The 8,302-nt window shown below is 44.5% G+C and overlaps 1 long non-coding RNA gene across 1 annotated transcript; it reads right to left on the reverse strand.

Moving 5' to 3' along the window:
- Window positions 1-1,034: 1,034 nt before the first annotated feature.
- LOC148881413 (uncharacterized) lies at window positions 1,035-5,603 on the reverse strand. Its single transcript, XR_016113841.1, has 3 exons — window positions 4,593-5,603; window positions 4,093-4,170; window positions 1,035-3,879 (listed from the first exon to the last, which is right to left on the reverse strand). It is a non-coding gene; the product is annotated as an uncharacterized LOC148881413 (long non-coding RNA).
- Between the last annotated feature and the right edge of the window lie 2,699 nt (window positions 5,604-8,302).

Here is an 8,302-nt window from a genome sequence, read left to right on the forward strand (position 1 = left end):
CGGCTGAACATGTTTCATAAATTCAAATGATTTCGCAATCCCTACTCCACACAAATGATCATCGCCTGTTAAACTGTCATCCTCATATAGAAGATCTGGCCTTGGACTAAATGTGATTTCAACAAAATGTCAGCATGTATTATTCAAAATAACTTTGTGATAATCACCATGAATATGAATAATTTTCCGTTCCTCGTGATTGGTAAAAATCCAGCCAAACGATCAGAATAAAAATCAACTTGCCGAATGCATATGCAAGGTAACTGCTAGCTAGCCTTCACACTGCTCATTAGCTTCCACGCTTGCTTTCTGCTGGCTCTCGCAGAAGTATATTGATGCTAACGTTAGCATGGGGCTTGTCATAGTAGCACTGACATTCGAGTGTTTCGTCCATGGTATTGTTTCATTCCAAATTAGAATCTATCAAATTAGAAGCTGTTCTCTCCACAAAGTCCAATCAACCTTATTGTTTTTTACTCGGCCACTTACTCAAATGATTACCTGTTTTGACATCACCGGCACCTAAATCAAGATCATCTAATCAAAATGGCGCTTTCCGCCAACCGCCGTCAGTATCATCCAATCAAAATTGCCCTTTCACAAGCCCAAACAGGAAATCTTCTTTTCCTCTTCTTTTCCTTTCAGCTTTTCCCTTCAGGGGTCGCCACAGCGAATCAATGTCCTCCATCTATCCCGGTTTTGTGCATCCTCTTCTCTCACACCAGCTACCTTCATGTCCTCTTTGACCACATCCATAAACCTCCTCTTCGGTCTTCCTCTTGGTCTCCTACTTGGCAGTTCAAGGCTCAGCATCCTTCTCCCAATATAGTCACTCTCTCTCCTCTGGACATGTCCAAACCATCTCAGTCTGGCATCTCTGACTTCGTCTGCAAAGCCTCTAATATGAGGTGTCCATCTAATGTACTCATTCCTGATCCTATCCAACCTGGTCATTCCCAAAGAAAACCTCAACATCTTCAGCTCTGCTACCTCCAGCTCTGCTTCCTGTCTTTTCGTCTGTAGCACAAGCCCAAACAGGAAATGAACAGCAAAAAAAAGCCAGAATACATATTTACTTTTATCTGGTCATTTTGGTCTGTAAGGTAGGAAATCCGCCGATCGGCGGTACATTCTCATCCCTGGGAAGAGCTCATTAGCCAGGTTACAAATCTCTCTGTTCATGCAATGGCAACCTATTAAAATGTTGACGTTCTTTTTGTTTATGGATGTTGGTGCTTGGGATGTCCAGGGTGAGTGGTATTCAAATTAAGAAGACTCTGTTTGACCAATGTATCACTTCAATTTGCATTTAGTCTCGAGAAATAGCTTGGCAGAGGGCTGCAGAGGTTGGGCGTCGGTCATGAATGGCAATCTTCCTGTGTTCAGAGTGTCCCAACAAAGACCTCTGACACTGGAATCCAATGTTTAGGGTCATAATGAGAGAGTTGTCGAGAGAAAAGCAGCAAAGTGAATTGTGGCTGTATAGCGGTATAATTGAGTCAGGAAAATATTAGCTCTCTAGCTAGCTATTGGCTATTAGCTATCAATTAGCTAGCTAGCTAGGTTTCTAACTTTTTGAGTTATTCCGGGTTGAACGAACGCTGGCGCGTGTGGCTGCCGCTGCTCACCCACAGAAAAAAAACTTATCCTGTGACTGTAAAGTGACCGTGAGTTTTGAAAGGCGCTTAGAAATGAAATGGATTATGATTATTACTAGTTAGCTGGCTAGCTGGCTGTTGGCTATCTAGCTGGCTATCTGTTAGCCATAGGGCTGGCTAGCTAGCTAATTGAGTCAGGAAACATATGAGCTATCTAGCTAGCTATTGGCTATTAGCTATCTATTAGCTAGCTGGCTAGGTTTCTATCTTTTTCAGTTATTCCGTGTTGAGCGAAAGCTGACGCAGGTGGCTGTCACTGCTCACCCACAGAAAAACCAAATCCTGTGACTGTAAAGTGACCTTGAGAGTTTTGAAAGGCGCTTAGAAATGAAATGGATTATTATTATTATTATTATTATTATTATTATTATTATTATTATTATTATTATTATTATTATTATTACTGGCTAGCTAGCTATCTATGAGCTATCTAGCTGGGGATCTCATACCGGTCAACCTGGACGTTTTTGCCCTACAAAGTATATTTATCATGCATTTAAGACGTGTACGACGTACAAGAAAATATGTACGGAAAAACGCACATTTGTCAATTATGGGTACCATCCGGTAGACACCGACTATCACGAAACGGCAAATCAATCAAGTCAAACGAGTTCGCCACGAGTGGTTTGATGCTACTGTGCGTATGCGTCTGCCGCCTGGGGATTTCCCATTGCATCATTCATCATGTAATTTCATCATTTATTAAGAATTAAGAATTAAATAATAATAATAATAAAAATAACACCAATAATAATAAATAATAATAAATTAAGAATATGTACAGAATGATATAACGAAACACATGTACAATATAACATGTTAAACTACATAAATAAACACGTTTGGAAAAAATATGGTTTACGATTAGTTTGTATTTTGTCAGGGAAAATACGACATTTTGTAAGGGCATGGAGCTGTGGAGGTTGACAGTGTTCGGTTCAAATTCTTGTTTCTCAACGAAGTTCAGTAATAAAAATATCAGTGACGATGATAGATGGTGAACAAAAAACTACTTTATTCTAGTCAGACAGAAAAAGCACTTCTATCGTCTAGGCAGGAGCAAAGTCAGGGCACACGAACAAAGATAGGAACAAAGAGGAAGAGCTCCCGCTCTGACTAGTTTTTGAACGTCCACAGCAGCGATCTGTTGTCCAATCAGCTACGGACAACTCAGTGTTGGCTGGACCTAGACTGAAACTTGATAAGCGTTACATCCTGCTCTCGTACGGTTCGACTGATACTTTATTCCATGTAGTATAAATTGAACATGCAATTACATAATATGTACTAAACTAACATGGGATAACATAATACGTTTACTAATGTGCATAAACACTCTATCAGACAGGTATGCTATGTATTAGCTATATGGCTGGCTAGCTAGCTAATTGAGTCAGGAAACATATTAGCTGTCTCTGTTGGCTACTAGCTATCTATTAGCTAGCAAGCTAGGTTTCTATCTTTTTAAGTTATTCCGGGTTGAGCGAACACTGTTGCGTGCGGTTGCCGCTGCTCACACACGGAGAAACCTAATCCTGTGACTGTCAAGTGACGTTGAGCATTTTGAAAGGCGCTTGGAAATGAAATGGAATTAATAGACTATTCTTTTCATATGTCTAAATGGGAGCAAAAAATAAAAGGCTACAGCGAGCTAGCTCGCTAACCTGGCATGCTAACCACAAGACAAAAAATGAGAGACAAAAATGATATCGCGGATGGAACGGCGGACATTTTCTGTGTATGTGTCGGCCAGCCGCTCATCAACGTTGCGGCGGCTAAGAACGATTCAAACCCAAGAGAGTAATGACTTTCAGTCGCTAAGCAAAGGGTCATAAGGTCAACATTGACTTCTGGTGGCAAAGGTCACGAAGTGCAAAAGAGCTCATGTGCGTCTTCTCTTTGCTCCTCCTGGGCAGGCAGGGCGCCGCAACTCCTCTTTCGCTTTTCTGCTTCCTTGCTGCCTGCTCCTCCTCCTCCTCCTTCAAGGCCAACCTTCTCCTTGTCTCGGTGGCTACTTGTCCGCTCTGACATTTTGAGCGAGGAGTGACTTCCTGAAAGGAGGAGGAGATCAGGAGGATGTTGCTCGGCTCATCTCGTACCTGCATGGTGCGTCACAGGCTGGTCTCGTTCCGACTCCGGTTCTTCTTTGGGCTCCTCCTCCAAACACAGTTTGCCTGGACCACAAAGGTTCATCCATCGCTACATTGTTGCAATCACACTGTCGTGAAAAAGAGCACTATATTATTATAATATTATTAATAATAATATTAATAATAACAGCGTTTGAATGTAGCTACAAGGGGCACAAGCCAGTGTCTTATTGTGCCGGTCCCAAGCCCGGATAAATACAGAGGTTTGTGTCAGGAAGGGCATCCGACGTAAAAAAAAATTGCCAAAACAAATATGCGAATCAAACCTATGAATCCCATACCGGATCGGTCGAGGCCCGGGTTAACAATGGCCGCCATTGGTACTGTTGACCTTCAGGGTGCCAGTGGAAAATGGACTACTGTTGGTCGAAGAAGGAGAGGAGGGAGGTGTGTGAACTAAGAGTAGGAACTTTGAATGTAGGAACAATGACAGGTAAAGGTAGAGAGCTGGTTGACATGATGCAGAGAAGGAAGGTAGACATACTGTGTGTCCAGGAGACCAGGTGGAAAGGGAGCAAGGCTAGAGGCTTAGGGTCAGGGTTTAAGTTGTTCTATCATGGTGAAGACAGAAAGAGAAATGGAGTTGGGGTTATCTTAAAAGAGGAGTTTGTTAGGAATGTCTTAGAAGTAAAAAGAGTATCAGATAGAATGATGAGTCTGAAGCTAGAAATTAAAGGTGTGATGTTCTATGTCGTTTGTGGGTATGCCCCACAAGTAGGATGTGAGCTGGCGGAGAAGGAGAAATTTTGGTTGGACTTTGATGAAGTCATACAGAACATACCGAGATGTGAGAGGGTTGTAATTGATGGAGACTTCAATGGACATGTTGGCGCAGGAAACAAAGATGATGAGGAGGTGATGGGCAGGTTTGGACTCCAGATGAGGAACGCTGAAGGACAGATGGTGGTTGACTTTGCTAAGAGAATGCAAATAGCTATTGTGAATACTTTCATACAGAAGAGACAGGAACATAGGGTGACCTATAAGAGTGGAGGCAGAAGTACACAGGTAGACTACATTTTGTGTCAACGGCGCCATCTAAAGGAAATCAGTGACTGCAAAGTAGTGGTTGGTGAGAGTGTAGCCAGACAGCATAGGTTGGTGGTGTGTAGGATGACGCTGGCAGTGAGGAAGATGAAGAAACAAAAGGCTGAATTGAGGACAAAATGGTGGAAGTTGAAAAAGGAAGAGTGTTGAATGACAATTAGGAAGGAGGTAAGCACTGGGTGGGAAAGAGGTCCTTCCAGATGACTGGCAAACTACAGCGAACATAATCAGAGACACAGGTCGGAAAGTACTTGGTGTATCGAGTGGAAGAAAGGTAGTGGACTTGGTGGTGGAATGGGGAGTTGCGAGTGTATACAGTAAAAGAGGTTAGCAAAGAAGAAGTGGGACACTGAGAGGACGGACGAGAGGAGACAGCAGTACAAGGAGATGCAGCGCACGGTTAAAGTAAAGGTGGCAAAGGCCAAAGAAGAGGCCTATGATGACTTATCTGCTCGGCTGGGCAGCAAGGAAGGTGAGACTGATCTTTACAGGCTGGCGAGAGAGAGAGACAAAGACGGTAAGGACCTGCAACAGGTTCGGGTGATTAAGGATAGAGATGGCAATGTATTAACAGGTGCCAGTAGTGTGATGGCAAGATGGAAAGAGTACTTTGAAGAATTGATGAATGAGGAAAATGAGAAGGAACAAAGAGTGGAAGACGTGAAGGTTGTGGACCAAGACGTAGCAAGCATTAGCAAGGATGAAGTGAGGAGGGCTATGAAGAGGATGAAGGGGGGGAAAGGAACTCGGTCATGATGATTTACCAATCGAGGTATAGAATAGAAGTGTCGTGGAGAGGTGGCGGTGGTGTTCCTGACCGGGTTATTCAACAAGATCTTAGATGGTGAACAGATGCCTGAAGAATGGAAACGAAGTGTACTCGTGCCCATTTTTAAGAACAAAGGAGATGTGCAGAGTTGTACTAAATACAGAGGAATAAAGTTGATGAGCCATACAATGAAACTCTGGGAAAGAGTAGTTGAAGCTAGACTAAGAGCAGAAGTGAACATTTGTGAGCAGCAGTGGCTTCATGCAAAAAAGAGTACGACAGATGCAATGTTTGCTTTAAGAATGCTGATAGAGAACTACAGAGAAGGTCAGAAGGAATTGCATTGTGTCTTTGTAGATCTGGAGAAAGCGTACGACAGGGTGCCCAGAGAAGAGCTGTGGCATGCATGAGGAAGTCTGGAGTGACGGAAAAGTATGTGAGAGCGGTACAAGACATGTATCGTCACTGTAAGACAGTTGTGAGGTGTGCTGTCGGTATGACTGAGGAATTCAAGGTGGAGGTGGGACTCCACCAGGGGGTCAGCTCTGAGCCCCTTCTTGTTTGCTATGGTGATGGACAGGCTGACAGACGATATTAGACAAGAATCTCCTTGGACCATGATGTTTGCAGATGACATTGTGATCTGTAGCGAGAACAGGGAACAGGTGGCGGTGAAACTAGAGCTGTGGAGATATGCCCTGGAAAGGAGAGGAATGAAGATCAGTCGCAGCAAGACGGAATATATGTGTGTGAATGAGAGGGATCCAAGTGCAAGAGTGATGCTACAGGGAGAAGAGATAAAGAAGGTGGAGGATGTTAAGTACTTGGGGTCAACTGTCCAGAGCAATGGAGAGTGTGGAAAAGAGGTGAAGAAGCGTCTCCAGGCAGGCTGGAGAAAATGTCAGGTGTGATGTGTGATAGAAGGGTTTCAGCTAGGATTAAAGGAAAAGTGTATAAAACCGTGGTGAGACCAGCCATGACTGGAGACAGTGCCACTGAAGAAAAGACAGGAAGCAGAGCTGGAGGTAGCAGAGCTGAAGATGTTGAGGTTTTCTTTGGGAGTGACCAGGTTGGATAGGATCAGGAATGAGTACTTTAGAGGGACAACTCATATTAGAGGCGTGGGAGAGAAAGTCAGAGAGGCCAGACTGAGATGGTTTGGACATGTTCAGAGGAGAGAGACTGACTATATCGGGAGAAGGATGCTGAGTCTTGAACTGCGCCAGCAGGAGACCGACAGGAAGAACCCGAAGAGCGAGGTTAATGGAATGTGGTCAAAGAGGACATGAAGGTAGCTGGTGTGAAAGAAGAGGATGCCCAGAACCGGGATGGATGGAGGACATTGATTCGCTGTGGCGACCCCTGAGAGGAAAAGCCGAAAGAAAAGAAAGAAGACTGGAGTCATTCCCTTTAAAGAGTGCTCCGACAGTCCAAAGCCGCTAAACAGTCCCACCCGTTAAAATCTGCTCGGCTCTGAGCACAGACAAGTTGGCATCCTCCGTTTGGCTTGTCACAACTCTAAGAGGAGGAACAGGGGATTGCCAGAGACATGCATGTATGAAGAGTCAGATGTCCTTCTTTGCAAGAGGTGAGATGCCTGATATAGGTTGCGCTATTCCAAACTTGCAACTCAGGTCCAACTTACTGACAAACCGCGGTGAAAAGCGTTACAATGCCATTCCAAACCCCTTTACCGAGACGTCAAAGACTATGTGCAAAACCTACTTCACATGATTGAATAAGAAATTCACTTCAGCATACTCATCTCTGTGAGTGTTAGAAACAAAGATAAAAGCTTGCGCCTGTGCGTTGACTTTAAGGAGCTAAATCGCAAAACTGTCCCCGATCGTCCCCCATCTCACGCATTCAAGATTGCTATATCAGTCCAAGATGGCGCCCGAGTAGGCCTGCCCGCAAGTTTTCATGAGCCTTGTTTTTTTGGTTGTTTTTGTCTTGTTTTGTGTTTTCTTTTGTCACTTTGTGTTGTTGTGGGTCGTGTGGAACGGATACGGATTGTTTTTCTGCATTTTTGACCACGACATTCATCAAGGAGGAGACTGTGCTGAGCGCTTGCCCCTTTTCGACAGCATGAATATGCCAGTACTGTTTTTGAATTGGTGGAATGTCGGAGCCCCTGTAATATGCAGCGTCTTCACAGCCCCGCTTTGTTCAGTGGAAAGGTCAGTGCTGTTGGACAGTCTGCGGCTGGATGGATGCATGGCTTGGGGAACCCGCGATAAGAAGAAAGGAGCGTCAGCGCAGAGCGCCGATGCGAATGTGGAACTGTTGCAGCTTGGAACTGAAGCAGATTTATGTGGAACAGGAGATGTGAGACAATCACTTTTCGTGGAGAAGATGGAGCGAACCATCACTAGATATGTGAAACGCTGGCTTGGTGTTCCACGCTGTCTGTCTAACATCGGCCTTTATGGCAAAGGGGTACTTGAGCTTCCAATCACAAGCCTCACCGAAGAGTACAAGTGCGCTAAAGTGAGACTTCAGATGACCCTCACAGACTCCAGAGACCGGAAGATCAGTCAAGCTGCACCCCCCTATCAATGGGACGGAAATGGATGCCATCCATTGCAGTGCAGCAGGCCACAGCAGCCCTAAGGCACAGCGACATTGTGGGACACGTTCAGCTTGGAAGAGGGGGTTTGGCCTTACAAACAAAC

This window comes from Hippocampus bargibanti, unplaced genomic scaffold (genome assembly GCF_051943395.1).
Source record: "Hippocampus bargibanti isolate YZ-2025 unplaced genomic scaffold, ASM5194339v1 Contig00290, whole genome shotgun sequence".
NCBI lineage: Eukaryota > Metazoa > Chordata > Actinopteri > Syngnathiformes > Syngnathidae > Hippocampus > Hippocampus bargibanti.